A 15713-nucleotide genomic window follows, 5' to 3' on the forward strand; every position below is an offset into this window, starting at 1 on the left:
AAATTTCACAGACTGCATGCATATATTTTAATAAATCAGAGGGGCTCACATAATTCATCTAATCAGTTGTCTAATCTTAATAATAGAGAAACAGAACCCAAGAGAAATTATATCCACAAATATATTGTGAAAGTGTTATTAATGAGTGTGATCATTATATGTTGAATTCAAAGACAGCTCTTTTAAAAAAGCCAAACCCAAGATTCTGTTTTTCACATGATTCTAACAGAATTAGTACACAATGCCAATACATGACTGAATGGAAATCAGCATATTCCTTAACATGCGGCAGTCAGCATTATATAGGAGACACCTATAACAGCATTTATTAAAAAAAAAAGCTGCAATTGTTTGTGTATATACTCATATTTTTTTTTCCTTTCACCAGACCAATGCTGACTTTCAGTTCTATTGATCTAACATTTGCGTTTGAACTAGAACATGCATTGAAAATGTTGGATTCCATATTACTGCCTATACTGATTTTTATTGTCAGGTATCTGTATTACTGACTCTACACACACAGACACAGAAATAATTATAAATGTCCAATGTAGCCACCTTTTAATTTACTATCCTAACATGTATTCCGATTAGTACTTTAAAATTCTTTTTCTCAGACTTTGGTATTCATCCTATGTTTATATAAGATAGTTTTTTCATTTTCTTCTTTACGTTCTTATCTGTCACTATTAGCTGCTGTATGGAGTATGTTTAATACAATAAAAAATAAAGTGATACTTACAATTTATAATCAGAATAAAATGTTACCATCGTTATACATCTTTTACACTAATACGTTTTCTACAAAGCAGTACAGTTTTATTTTAGACATATGTTCATGATGTTTCAAAAACAACAAAAAAGAAACTATCAGAAAAATGAATAACAAATTTGAATTGATATATATATGAATGTGAATCCCTTTAAAAATATAGATCCTATACATATTTATAAGAGAAAAACTTTAGAAACTCTGATTTTTATTATTCTGTTGTTTCAAGCTTTCAAGTTGAATCGAGTTTTTCTTTGATCTAAAAGGCAATTTATTTTTATCAGATACTAATTGTTTTAAAAAGATTTAATTTGTTAATATACTTTAAGGATTTTGTGATATTTTTAATAATTAAATGCCCAATAAGAGTTAGAATAAGAAATTAACTTTACCGTCAAAAAGGAAGATCTCCTGCACCCTCTGCTGCTATGTAAATGAAACTGCAGGTTATTTATTATAAACTTATTTTTATTTTATAAAATAAAATAAAAAAAGAAAAGAAAAAATTTAAGAAGATTTTTTAAAGATTTAAGATTTTTTAAATTTAAGAAAATAAAAAATTTAAGGCAAATCCAGTCATTTTAATATACAGTAAACAAACGAACCATTATAGATGTCTCAAAAGAGCATGCATCTCAGATATATAGTTTACTTAAAAATAAGTAAAATATAAACTGACAAACTAGCTTTGAAAGGAAGAGGTATAATGGCATCAATTTGTTATTAATGAGAAAAAGTCATAATGCTACATACTTCTAAATCATCATATTACTTAAATTTATTAACCAACATACAAAAATCTATTGTGGTTTATTGTTTGTAATATGGAAATATTAAACATTAAAAAGATTGTGAAAAACCTGGAGTGAATTATTTGTGTCTTATGGCTCACTGCCATTTTAGATGAATTATTGTGTTGTTAAAATAAATTGACTTTTTTTCTAAGAGGCAGGAAATAGCTTGCAATAGTGAAACCGGATAGAATCCGAGCTGTTAGAAAAGTTGATCCCAATTTATAAACAGATACCATTTGGATTGAAAATCTATATAAAGTATAAATTTTACTATTAAAATGTAGTTTAATAAAGAATAGAAAGTCTTGCCGGGCGCAGTGGCTCATGCCTGTAACCCCAGCTCTTAGGGAGGCAGAGGCAGGAGGATAGCTTGAGCCCAGGATTTCGAGACCTGCCTGGGCAATATAGCGAGACCCCGTTCTCCATAAAAAGGAAAAAAAAATACAAAGTCTTTATATTATTTTAAGGATTCTTAGCACTTCCATATGTTTTATTTATTTAAATATTTTATATTAAACTATAAAAATTGAAGCAATTATTAAAACACTAGGAACTGATGTTTGTATTTTGTCAAACTTGGTAAAATTATTTTTAGAAAAGGCATTTTCTGATATGTCCAATCTCCTATTCCTTCCCAGTGGAAACCACTGTTAATAATTTTTGTGTATCTTCCAAGTTGCTTTTAAGACATTTACATGCGTATTTCTATATCCTTCCATATTTTGTAGTTTTTAAATAGGCTATATATCTCATACTCCCTTATTTTGATTTTTAAAGTCTTAAATATAAAAGTAATTCATGAATTCATTCTGATTGTTGAAGCATCATATTACGTATAACACCATGTCCCTGTTGAGGACAATCTCAATTCAAAGGCCCTCTTTAAGGGTAATCACTGTTAATGCTTTGAAGTACATCCTTCAAGTTTTTTTTCTGGAAGAAAAAAAATCACACACACATATGATTCTGCAGAGTATTTAATATTATACATACTATTTGATAATAAATTTTGAATTGACATAAAATGTATTCTGAATAGTATATCACTTACCAATTTGATTTTATTAACACAATGCCTTGGAAATTTTTCCTTTGTTTGTTCATATCTTTGACCTTATATGTTTAGCTCTTATATATTATGCTGTGGAATAAATAGACCATTTTTAGAATTTTAAAAATTCTCATATTAATGAACATTTATATTATTTTATATTTTCACTACAATAAGCCTGAGTATCCCTGTACATGCTTCTTTGAGCAGATCTGTGAGTATTATTCTAGGGTAAATGCTGAGAAGTAGAATTATTTTTTCATTTTATACTTTGATAAATAATTTTAATTTTTAAATGACTTTAACAATTTGGATTTCTTTGTAAATGTCTGTCCATATGTACTACTTTTTCACTAAACCTGATATTATTAAGTTTTAAAAAGTTATGAATGAAAAATATTGTATTTATTTCTGGTTAATAATGGAGTTGAATATCTGCTCATAATGTTGATTAGTGATTTATATTTCCTTTTCTATAAATTTCCTGTTACTATTCTTTGCTCCCTTTTATTCTTTGTGTTTTCTGTTTCTTACTGGCTTATAGGAGTTCTTTCTATTTCCCCGATTACTAATGAGTTTGAGTATTTTAAATATATATTCATTGGTGATTTGTGTTTCTTCTTTCAGGAATTACTTGTTCTTATTCTTTGCTCACTTATTTTTGTTTTTAGATTCTTTTTCTTATTGATTTATAGTTCTTTATATATTCCAGATATTAATTATCTGACTGGCATAGGATACCAAAGACCAGCCCCTGTCTTAATGTATCAATTAGTGCTCCAGAGCTTTCCCATGGGATCAGTTTGAAGCTAGTGTCCAGTTTTTGACCACATCCTGGCTTAGCTTCTTCTCCACATATCCCCAGTGTCCCCATCTTATTAGACTTTCTTTCCTTAATCAGCTTCTCATGTTTGAACAAGAATTCCTTACTCAGGCTCGGCTTCTAGGAAATCTATCCTGGACCTGTGATGACATTTTTTTTGAAATCAGTGTTTTAAAATCAAGCCAATTCTCCAATGGAAGATATAATTATAAAAAACAACAACTGCTCTTTACTGATAAACATATTATATATTTTAAGATGTGTGCTATCCTCTTTAAAGTTGTATTTTTGTTATACTGACATTGCCACCGCTCAACAAATTTATCAAATTCAGCTTTTGGAAATCATGTTCAGACTCTGAGACAGTCTTTGAATGTTCATAATATTGTCAGTTCTTTGCTCCCTGTCTAAACTATTTTGTTGACAGTGAACAATTATTCAGTCATGTGCAGTGAAAGTGATGAATGTGGTCAAATATTTTGAAATTATTTGTAACAGACGGTTTTAAAAATGAGAAGTGTCTGTTCATATCCTTCGCCCACTTTTTGATGGGGTTGTTTTTTTCTTGTAAATTTGTTTGAGTTCATTGTAGATTCTGGATATTAGCCCTTTGTCAGATGAGTAGGATGCGAAAATTTTCTCCTATTCTGTAGGTTGCCGGTTCACTCTGATGGTGGCTTCTTTTGCTGTGCAGAAGCTCTTTAATTTAATTAGATCCCATTTGTCAATTTTGGCTTTTGTTGCCATTGCTTTTGGTGTTTTAGACATGAAGTCCTTGCCCATGCCTATGTCCTGAATGGTATTGCCTAGGTTTTCTTCTAGGGTTTTTATGGTTTTAGGTCTAACGTTTAAGTCTTTAATCCATCTTGAATTAATTTTTGTATAAGGTGTAAGGAAGGCATCCAAGTTTCAGCTTTCTACATATGGCTAGCCAGTTTTCCCAGCACCATTTATTAAATAGGGAATCGTTTCCCCATTGCTTGTTTTTGTCAGGTTTGTCAAAGATCAGATAGTTGTAGATATGCAGCATTATTTCTGAGGGCTCTGTTCTGTTGCATTGATCTATATCTCTGTTTTGGTACCAGTACCATGCTGTTTTGGTTACTGTAGCCTTGTAGTATAGTTTGAAGTCAGGTAGTGTGATGCCTCCAGCTTTGTTCTTTTGGCTTAGGATTGACTTGGCAATGCAGGCTCTTTTTTGTTTCCATATGAACTTTAAAGTAGTTTTTTCCAATTCTGTGAATAAAGTCAGTGGTAGCTTGATGGGGATGGCATTGAATCTATAAATTACCTTGGGCAGTATGGCCATTTTCACAATATTGATTCTTCCTACCCATGAGCATGGAATGTTCTCCCATTTGTTTGTATCCTCTTTTATTTCATTGAGAAGTAGTTTGTAGTTCTCCTTGAAGAGGTCCTTCACATCCCTTGTAAGTTGGATTCCTAGGTATTTTATTCTCTTTGAAGCAATTGTGAATGGGACTTCACTCATGATTTGGCTCTCTGTTTGTCTGTTATTGGTGTGTAAGAATGCTTGTGATTTTTGCACACTGATTTTGTATCCTGAGACTTTGCTGAAGTTGCTTAGCAGCTTAAGGAGATTTTGGGCTGAGACAATGGGGTTTTCTAGATATACAATCATGTCATCTGCAAACAGGGAGAATTTGACTTCCTCTTTTCCTAATTGAATGCCCTTTATTTCCTTCTCCTGCCTGATTGCCCTGGACAGAACTTCCAACACTATGTTGAATAGGAGTGGTGAGAGAGGGCATCCCTGTCTTGTGCCCGTTTTCAAAGGGAATGCTTCCAGTTTTTGCCCATTCAGTATAATATTGGCTGTCGGTTTGTCACAGATAGCTCTTATTATTTTGAGATACATCCCATCAATACCTAATTTATTGAGAGTTTTTTAGCATGAAGGGTTGTTGAATTTTATCAAAGGCCTTTTCTGCATCTATTGAGATAATCATGTGGTTTTTGTCTTTGGTTCTGTTTATATGCTGTATTACATTTATTGATTTGTGTATATTGAACCAGCCTTGCATCCCAGGGATGAAGCCCACTTGATCATGGTGGATAAGCTTTTTGATGTGCTGCTGGATTCGGTTTGCCAGTATTTTATTGAGGATTTTTGCATCAATGTTCATCAAGGATATTGGTCTAAAATTCTCTTTTTTGGTTGTGTCTCTGCCCGGCTTTGTTATCGGGATGAAGCTGGCCTCATAAAATGAGTTAGGGAGGATTCCCTCTTTTTCTATTGATTGGAATAGTTTCAGAAGGAATGGTACCAGCTCCTCCTTGTACCTCTGGTAGAATTCGGCTGTGAATCCGTCTGGTCCTGGACTCTTTTTGGTTGGTAAGCTATTGATTATTGCCACAATTTCAGCTCCTGTTATTGGTCTATTCAGAGATTCAACTTCTTCCTGGTTTAGTCTTGGGAGGGTGTATGTGTCGAGGAATTTATCCATTTCTTCTAGATTTTCTAGTTTATTTGCGTAGAGGTGTTTGTAGTATTCTCTGATGGTAGTTTGTATTTCTGTGGGATCGGTGGTGATATCCCCTTTATCATTTTTTATTGCATCTATTTGATTCTTCTCTCTTTTCTTCTTTATTAGTCTTGCTAGCGGTCTATCAATTTTGTTGATCCTTTCAAAAAACCAGCTCCTGGATTCATTAATTTTTTGAAGGGTTTTTTGTGTCTCTATTTCCTTCAGTTCTGCTCTGATTTTAGTTATTTCTTGCCTTCTGCTAGCTTTTGAATGTGTTTGCTCTTGCTTTTCTAGTTCTTTTAATTGTGATGTTAGGGTGTCAATTTTGGATCTTTCCTGCTTCCTCTTGTGGGCATTTAGTGCTATAAATTTCCCTCTACACACTGCTTTGAATGTGTCCCAGAGATTCTGGTATGTTGTGTCTTTGTTCTTGTTGGTTTCAAAGAACATCTTTATTTCTGCCTTCATCTCGTTATGTACCCAGTAGTCATTCAGGAGCAGGTTGAATTTAAATCCAGGTATTCTTGTATCAGAGTCTGAATTCTTAACAGTTATGCATTCACTGTGTCTAAACCTTAGTACTTGGAACCGTAAGATTATTTAAACATAAATATGCCTCTTATTATTTACTTAAGCCTGGGTCATATGCTTTTACACTTCTTTCTTCTTTTCCCACTAACTTCTTTCTAAATCTGACCAAAGCCCGTCTTTCTCTATTTCTCTTTTCTCTCTGTTTCTTCTGGTCATTAAAAACTAAGATCATATCTGGCTGAGTATCAAGATTACGTATATAAATGTGTAACTTATGTCTTTCTAAATATATATCATCATCCCTTAATTAATTAATCCAAAGGACTCATCTGCTTTCCTAAATCCTGCTAGAATAATTTCTTTCAATTGTGTTCTTTCCTTTTGTAGCTTTTCCCATTGTCATGCTACTTGCACACCACTCACCCTCTTTCTCTTTTTATCTGGGGGATTGATTTATACAAATCTAATCAGAGACAATCTGTCTTTGCTTATATACCATGTTTTGTGTCAATTCATTTTTAGGAGTGACCCAAAGACAGACATTTCTTATATAAGCAATTATTTGTTTTGGTTATTATGTTTATTTGTTGAGAACAACTTAGTGTACTCAATATAGCTAAATTATATACAAATTTAATAAATTGTTAATTAAACATATCTAATCAATTTTGTGATTTCTGGCTTTTTCTACCTTAGGCTGACAATCTCATTCTCTTTTCTGTGACTGATCATCCACTTGGTCCAGATTAGCCATCCTTTTAATGTGTCTCATATTCTCCTCACTGACCTTACTGGCAGAAATGGCCTTCGTCATTGTTGTGGGAGTCATTTAGCTGTTAAAAGTGCCTCCATTATTTTCCCATTTATTTAAGGGAAAACAGCAAAACATTTTGGAAATGCATTTAGAGATAAACTGAAAAAGTGTTGAGATGTAGATAGCATGGTCTTTCTACTAGAAAGAGCCTGGACTGCAAGAATCCTCACAAGTGTGAGTCCTGTTTAAATCTGGGTTAAATGATATAATTAGGTAAGACTGGGAAATTACTTCAAGCTGATATCCTACTTATTTTAGTAAAAAATGATCAATGTCCTTTGATATGTTTACATATTATTAATTTTCTGCCATCATTTTCTTAATGTTAAAATTATTACCTAGGAAATATTTGTGGTTTTTTTTGTGGATCTTCTTTCATTTTCACCAAGTATAGTGGAAGATTTTCTTTTTAGTGTGGTCATTAAGGCTCTACCAGGTTATTTTCTGAATGTTTTTCTGAGAAAGAATCTGGCTGGGACCAGATTTAACTTATGCAGCATTCCCCTAAACACTTCAAGTATTGATAATTTGTTTTCAAATGCCAATAAAAATATAAATTTAGGGACTTTGATTACAAGAGGTCAGACTACTGAGCTCACATTATATACGTCTTTTCAGTATTATTTTAGGTGATTTTTAATAGACTGGTTGGGACACACGTTTTGTTAGGTAGATGATTTTCATAACTATTCTAAGAGCTAGACCACCATGTACCTCTTGTTTGAATATATTTCCTCAGAAAAGGCAGAGCTCTATATCTAATCTGTGCCAAGCAGTGTGTTAGTGTCTTTGTGATATAGTATCTTCTCATTTTTAAAAAACTCTGTAAAATAATTATTATTGATGTTCCAGTTTATAGTCTTAGTAAGTGGTAGTAGTTGCATTTAAGTGCCAACCAACTGCATGTGTGCGTAAGAAGTAATTAAGACAGACAAAGAATACTTAGGATTATCTCATGTATGAGACCAGGTGTCATGTCATCAGCTCTGACTCATAATGAAAAAATATGAGGGGTGTCCAAATTCTAGGAAAATATTTGAAAAGCAATGAGAAAGAAGAAAAGCGAAGGCAATTTTGCTTTCCTTTTACCTGTACAGACAGATACACCTATTTAAGTGTATGGTAGTTAGCTTCCAAGATGATACAGCTCTGAAACCCTGCAGGACTGTTTTATGCTGTTGGTTAATTTATGCATTTGGAATCACAAAAGAAAGAGTATTTGTTTTTTGAGATAGGGTCTCGCTCTGTCACCCAGGCTGGAGTGCAATGGTGCTGTTGTGGTTTACTGCAGCCTTGACCTCCAAGGCTCATGTGATCCTCCCACTTCAGCCTTCCAGGTAGCTGGGACAACAGGTGTGTGCCACCATGCCTAGTTAATTAATTTTTTTTCTTTTTTTTTTAAGAGATGGGCTCTCCCTATGTTGCTCAGGCTGGTCTCCAACCCCTGGGCTCAATTTATCTTCCTGCTTCAGCCTCCCGAAATGTTGGGATTGACAGGCATGAACCACTGCACCCAGAGAATAATTTTTAAAATGTCTTAATTATGTAATATATTTTACTTTTAGTCCAGCTTTAAGTAGGTAACATATTAATGATCCATGTCCAAATTATGAATCATTTAACTAGAATTCATGTCTTCTTCAACCATATCAAATAAGAAATTTGACTGTAATTTTATTTAGAATAGATCCTCCTATAATGTGGTACTCTGTTCAGGGTAATGATTGTGTTTACTAAGGTTGGAGAGGTCATTGAATAAAGTACTGTACCTTCTGGAAGCCTTTTGTTAAATCCTGGTGCTAAAGAACAAAAGTACTGTTTCTTCAGGTTGCCATTGTAAATTTCTAAGAGATCAAACTGAGTTTTATTTCTAATAGGGTCTGTATACATTTGTGTAGTAGTATTGTCTTCAAGTTAATCTTATCTTTTGTTTATTTACATAGCATTAAAGTTATAATTAAAAAACACTTCTCTTATGTAACAAATTTGTTTTTTCAAAATAAAATAATGTTTATGGTAATAAAGACCCCTAGATAATGAATAGGTCTAGTTCAACCTTCATATTTTTAAGACCTATTATTATTAAAGTGACTATGACTTCTGAATTGAGAAATATTAGATAAGAATTGAGAAAATACGTTTATTTTATCCAATTTGGAAATTTATAAAAATATATACAAGGTTTGCTAAGGGATTAAAGTAACTGTTATAAAAACATTGTAGTAAAAAGAAATAAAATTAGCAGTTATGATGATGTTACATTTATCTTTCATGAATAATTGAAGTTGCTATGATGACATATTGTTTCATTAAACTTATTCAGCATTATTTTTTCATGTTTTCAACTGTTTATTAGCAAATTTCAGATTATTGAACTTTTTACAGTTTGGAAGACTTTTAATAAATATGCATCTCTAAAAGTTGTAATTCAGCATAATTACCCTCAGGATTATAAGATTTATTCATGGCAGTGAGACAAAAAATATATTTATGTAGGTTTGAAATCCTGAAGTGTTGAAGTTAAAACTTCATTTTTTAAAATCTATGTATTCTATAGGTACAAATTGCATATTTTATCAGGCACTGGGTATTAAAGCAAGGAGAAATGGTTTTGGGCATTAAGAAGCTTAAGACAAAATAGTAAATTGAGATAAATAAACAGATGCTTACTATGTAAGCTAATACTTGAGGATATGTAAAGGAGGAGTACCAGGTCCAAAATGAGAGACAGTGGGAATGGGGTGTCAGGTAGGGAAGGAGTGTCAGGGATGGCAACTTGGAAGAGGCAATGTTATAATAGTAGGAGGCTTTTGCCATGGAGTTACAGGAAGGGCATCCCAAGCTGTTGGACCCAAATCTCCAAAGGTCTTGAAGGTGAAAGTGATCAGAATATGGCAGTCATGACCAAGTGCAATGGCTCATGCCTGTACTCCCAACACTTTGGGACACCGAGGCAGGAGGGTTGCTTGAGGCCAGGAGTTTGAGATCAGCCTGTGCAACATAGCAAGACTCTGTCTCTATGAAATTTTTTTTAAAGTTAATTGGGCATGATGCTGTATGCCTGTAGTCCCAGCTACTTGGGAGGCTGAGGTAGAAGGATGGCTTGAGCCCAGGAATTTGAGGCTGTAGTTAGCTATGTTTGCTACACTGCATTCTAGCCTGGGTGACAGAGCAAGACCTTGTCTCCAAAAACAAAACAAAACAAAACAAAACAAAAAAGAAAGAAAGAAAGAAAAGGAAAAGGAAAGAAAGATAAGAAAATGGCAGTCATCAGTGTAAGCGGAGCATGAAGTGTGAGGAGAGGACTAATGAATCTGGAGATGTAGACAGCATCCAGGCCTTAAAGAGCCTTCCTAAAGAATATGGATAATCTTGACCTATAGTCTATTTTCCTCTTATTTAGCTGAGAAACTCTCAAGGGAAATACAAGTTCATATTAAAAATAAAAGACATGTGAAGGATATTTACCTCTAGTAGATTTATATCTACTCCAGGTTATTCAATAATGTGCAGATATCTTTTAGTATCTATGATGTTTTTACTTAAAGAAACTAGGACAAACATATCACTGGCCTAAATAGATTATTTGTGCCCAGTGGAAGTCTGGTGGTTTTCATTAAGTATTTAGGAGCAAGAGTGATTTTAAAACTGCTGCCAATGACTTTCTTCACAGAATTGGAAAAAACTACTTTAAAGTTCATATGGAACCAAAAAAGAGCCCGCATCACCAAGTCAGTCCTAAGCTAAAAGAACAAATCTGGAGGCATCACACTACCTGACTTCAAACTATACTACAAGGCTACAGTAACCAAAACAGTGTGGTACTGGTACCAAAACAGAGATATAGATCAATGGAACAGAACAGAGCCCTCAGAAATAATGCCGCATATCTACAACTATCTGATCTTTGACAAATCTGAGAAAAACAAGCAATGGGGAAAGGATTCCCTATTTAATAAATGGTGCTGGGAAAACTGGCTAGCCATATGTAGAAAGCTGAAACTGGATCCCTTCCTTACACTTTATACAAAAATCAATTCAAGATGGATTAAAGACTTAAACGTTAGACCTAAAACCATAAAAACCCTAGAAGAAAACCTAGGCATTACCATTCAGGACATAGGCATGGGCAAGGACTTCATGTCTAAAACACCAAAAGCAATGGCAACAAAAGCCAAAATTGACAAATGGGATCTAATTAAACTAAAGAGCTTCTGCACAGCAAAAGAAACTACCATCAGAGTGAACAGGCAACCTACAAAATGGGAGAAAATTTTCACAACCTACTCATCTGACAAAGGGCTAATATCCAGAATCTACAATTAACTCAAACAAATTTACAAGAGAAAACCAAACAACCCCATCAAAAAGTGGGTGAAGGACATGAACAGACATTTCTCAAAAGAAGACATTTATGCAGCCAAAAAACACATGAAAAAATGCTCACCATCACTGGCCATCAGAGAAATGCAAATCAAAACCACAATGAGATACCGTCTCACACCAGTTAGAATGGCAATCATTAAAAAGTCAGGAAACAACAGGTGCTGGAGAGGATGTGGAGAAATAGGAACACTTTTACACTGTTGGTGGAACCTTAAACTAGTTCAACGATTGTGGAAGTTAGTGTGGCGATTCCTCAGGGATCTAGAACTAGAAATACCACTTGACCCAGCCATCCCATTACTGGGTATATACCCAAAGGACTATAAATCATGGTGCTATAAAGACACATGCACACGTATGTTTATTGCGGCATTATTCACAATAGCAAAGACTTGGAACCAACCCAAATGTCCAACAATGATAGACTGGATTAAGAAAATGTGGCACATATACACCATGGAATACTATGCAGCCATCAAAAATGATGAGTTCATGTCCTTTGTAGGGACATGGATGAAATTGGAAATCATCATTCTCAGTAAACTATCACAAGAACAAAAAAGCAAACACCGCATATTCTCACTCATAGGTGGGAATTGAACAATGAGAACACATGGACGCAGGAAGGGGAACATCACACTCTGGGGACTGTTGTGGGGTCGGGGGAGGGGGGAGGGATAGCATTGGGAGATATACCTAATGCTAGATGACGAGTTAGTGGGTGCAGTGCACCAGCATGGCACATGTATACATATGTAACTAACCTGCACATTGTGCACATGTACCCTAAAACTTGAAGTATAATAACAATAAAAAAATAAATAAATAAAATTGTTTAAAAATGTTTCTCATTAGTTGAATCCTTTGAATACTTGCTAAAGAGTTATGGGACTGACTCTTTCATTTACTGTTGTTGTTGGTGTTTTTTTTTTTTGAGACAGAGTCTCACTCTGTCCACCCAGGCTGGAGTGCAGTGGCCTGATCTGGCTCACTGCAACCTCCGCCTCCTGGGTTCATGCCATTCTCCCGCTTCAGCCTCCCTAGTAGCTGGGACTACAGGCGCCCACCACCATGCCTGGATAATTTTTTGTGTTTTTAGTAGAGACGGGGTTTCACTGTGTTAGCCAGGATGGTCTCGATCTCCTGACCTCGTGATCTGTCCGCCTTGGCTTCCCAAAGTGCTGGGATTACAGGCGTGAGCCACCGCGCCTGGCCTCATTTACTGTTAATGCTGATCCAAATGCAGGAAATACTTTAAAAATGGCCAATAAATATTTTAATATACATAAATTTGAGTATTTCAGTAATGATGGTTGACATCTTGACATTCATGCATTGAAGTCTGTAGGTTCACAACCAGCTGCAAATCATTATGGTTGATTATATTCTAATTAGAGCAAAATTCTTCAATAGGCATTGAATGGAAATAAATGTTGCATATAAGTGAAAAAAATCGTGGCTGTAAGTGATGTTAGTTAAACCATTTTAAAGAATATGGTCATGAAAAATGTATTATTCATTGTATACACTTTGGAAAATCTAAGCTGTGAGGAAAATCACACATTTTTATTTGTGAAAAATTGTAAGAGCTAAAATGTCTGTTTATGTTTTAGGTTTTCTTCAAGCAGAGCCTTACAAGAATACTGAAATGTTTTGGAGTGGTTCACATATAGTTTGATTTAAATTCAAATTCATATGGAGAAAAGGGAACTCTTGCACACTGTTGATGGGGATGTAAATTAGCACAGCCTCTATGGAACACAGTATGGAGGTTCCTCAAAAACTAAAGACAGAACTACCATATGATCCAGCAATCCTACTTCTGGGTATATAGCCTAACAATTGAAATCAGTATGTCAAAGAGATATCTGTACTCCTATGCTTATTGCATCATTATTCACGATAGCCAAGATATGTAACAAACCTAAGTGTACATCTGTGGATGAATGGATTAAGAAAATGTGGTTTATATATATAATGAAATGCTATTCAGCCTAAAAAAGAAATTATGTCACATGTCACAACATGGATGAACCTGGAGGACATTATGCTCAGTGAAATAACCTAGACACAGAAAGACAAATATTGCATGATCTCAGTTATATATGGAATCTAAATAATTAAACTCATAGAAGTAGAAAGTAGAATGGCTACCGGGCCCCGGGATGGAAGGACCGGGGGCTGGGGTGTTGGGGCCAGGGGAATGGGGAAATAATGTTCAGAGGGTACAGAGTTTCAGTTAGACAGGAGAAATAAGTTTTAGAGGTTGATTTGACAGCATGGTGACTATAGTTAATAATAATGTACTGCATATTTCAAAATGTCTAAAAGAGTAGATTTTAAGTGTTGTCACTACAAAAAATGATATGTATATGAGGTGATAGGTATGTTAATTTGCTTAATTATTTCATAATATAAACATATCAAAACATCACGTTATACCTCATAAGTATATACAATTGTCATCTGTCAATTAAAAATAAAATCAATTTTTAAAATTAAATTCATTGACTGTAGTGAAAAATCATCCACCAAAAATCTTATAATACAAATATGTTATATTTTATGTTGTTTGGAGAAAAATATTAAATACTTATGAATACATATCTGAAAGCAAATATTTGTCATTTTTGTCACATACTTGTTCAAGGAAATGAAAGTATTTTACTTGATCAGTTCTCATATTTATCAGGATGATAAAATAGAGGATTTTAAATTTTGTATAGTATTTGTTAATTTTTAGTCATGTAGTTTTGGTTGTAAAGACTAAGAAAATGAAAGAGTCTGATTCAATTTACAAAGGGAGAGATTGTATTACAGTTGAAGGGTTAAGCAAAACTCATAAACAAAACAGCAACCAAATCAGATACAGTTTAAAAATCAGTGAAAAATGGCAGTCACTAGAATAGCAATATTTGCTGTACAAGTTTGAATCCTTGATGTAGAAACATAGCTGGGCCTTCATTCAGCAGTAGGAGTTCATGACTAATTACTTTAGTGAATGCAGTATGTATCATGCTGATTATGAGCTGACCCTGTAGGGTTTTTTATTCCTGCTTTACCAGGTGTTGGCTGAATGACATTACGCAAGTCGCTTTTCTGTTGTAAAATATTCATAGTCTTATTACCTATTTCTAGAAATATAAGGTGTGAAAGAGATAATCTGTGGGAAAGTACCTGGTATGTAGCAGTTGATGAGTTGTAGCTGCCACATCTCCTCACTCGTGTCCTCCTCCTCCTTTATCTTCTCCATTGATACCCTGAATATACTGACATTAATATGGTTCATAAATGTTCTATGCTTCTGATTCTCTCAGTATGTATTGTCACTTCTCTCAAGGTTACCAACTGTCTTAGTTTTTACTCAAGTATTTTCTTCAACTGATACCTGTGGTTCTCTAATAAGTTTAACTTGTTTATAACCCTATGTTATATCCTTGTGATTTAGTTTCTTCTTCTAATGGCCTGCTTATCTCTCAGCTTCCCAAATCAAACTTGTCCTGGGGTGGGGGGACGGGGGAGGGATGGCATAAGAGAATTACCTATTGTAAATGACGAGTTAATGGGTGCAGCACACCAACATGGCACATGAATACATATGTAACTAACTTGCTCATTGTCCACATGTACCTTAGAACTTAAAGCATAATTTAAAAAAAAAAAGAGAAGAAAAAAAGTCTATAGCCATTGGCTTTTCTTTGAGTGCTGATTGTAGTGTCAGGCTATACCATTGTCTTGTTTGTGATTCTGTTGAGCTCGCGTCATAACTTGTTGAGTCGTGTGGTGTAAAATGAAAATACTTCTAGTGGTCTCTGACAGGAGTCATGGTGGGGCATTTACCCAGACAGAAATTATTATGTCTGTCACGTGCCTTCTGCATCTAAATAAATAAACATAAAAAGTTAAGAATAAACAGTTTACCAAAATTAGGGAACAGCTATAAGTAGGAAGTCTGGGTCTTAAATACCTGGTGTCTCCAAAGCCAATACTCTTGCATAAACTTTAAATATTTCTGTTAATCTTAAAATGTTTGCATCATTACAAAATATC

General features: G+C 34.2%; 1 protein-coding gene across 9 annotated transcripts in view; it reads left to right on the top strand.

Annotated features, from left to right (window-relative positions):
- The window catches only part of CCSER1 (coiled-coil serine rich protein 1), a 1457637-nt gene that overhangs the window by 164901 nt on the left and 1277023 nt on the right, over positions 1-15713 (top strand). The gene's annotated exons all lie outside the window — the stretch shown is intronic.

The sequence above is a fragment of the Gorilla gorilla genome, chromosome 3, assembly GCF_029281585.2.
Source record: "Gorilla gorilla gorilla isolate KB3781 chromosome 3, NHGRI_mGorGor1-v2.1_pri, whole genome shotgun sequence".
Lineage (NCBI taxonomy): Eukaryota > Metazoa > Chordata > Mammalia > Primates > Hominidae > Gorilla > Gorilla gorilla.